Source organism: Sinocyclocheilus grahami, unplaced genomic scaffold (genome assembly GCF_001515645.1).
Source record: "Sinocyclocheilus grahami isolate Dianchi unplaced genomic scaffold, SAMN03320097.WGS_v1.1 scaffold1700.1, whole genome shotgun sequence".
NCBI classification, from domain to species: domain Eukaryota; kingdom Metazoa; phylum Chordata; class Actinopteri; order Cypriniformes; family Cyprinidae; genus Sinocyclocheilus; species Sinocyclocheilus grahami.
Window position 1 is genome coordinate 161,644 of NW_015506879.1, and position 886 is coordinate 162,529.

Here is an 886-nt window from a genome sequence, read left to right on the forward strand (position 1 = left end):
CGCCAAGGTCTGTTCTGACCTTCCCTATACCTGAGGGGTTAAGAAAAAGCAAACAGCCTCTCCGCATACCTCCTCTCACATCTCTCTCGCTCGCTCTCCTTTGCCTGATAAGTTGCCGCAAGGAGAGTCTGAGGAAACCAGGAAATGCTCCAGAAAGTTATCTTCCACCTCTTAGGACTCCCTTGTAGTAATAACATCTGTCGGCAGCAACACCCATTAAAAACTGCCTGGGGCCTACACTTCAAACCCACTCTGTGTAAATGCTTAGTCTATGAGAGCGTTCATGTGAAGAGATGTTTGTGTGTGTTCATGTGCATGAGAGAATCCCCACATAGGGAAAAGGTCATAGAAAGATAAGGTTTAATACTGCTTTGCCATCAAGGAGCTTATCTACAGGATATGTCAACAGGATATTTTGACATTATTATCGGTGCTGTTGTTAAATGGCTGGTAACTTTAACAAAGGTTCAGGGTTAAAGCAGGGCAGAAGTAATTTTTGCTGTGTATGGGAGCTGCCGTAACTAATGTGTGATGAGTGTAGTTTAGATTCCACACACTCCAGGGCGAAACACCTCACACCACATCCCTTCACCACAGCCTCAGGAGCCAAACTGCACCTGGATACTGTTAATGCTCCAAAAGCAGTTTTTGGCTGAATCTAACAAAAACACACCTGAGTCATATATTTCATCCCAAAATGTTATTTTATTTTACATTTATTTTAATTTTCATATTATTATTAGAATACAGAAAAATGCGTGAATACTGCACTGACACTTTAGGTGCTTTTTTTTTGTTAATGGTGTTAATTTGTGTCCTTTCTCATGGCTCAATTAAAGTAAAAGCAAACCATCTAAAAAAAGAGTGAACTCTCGACAGAATTGTG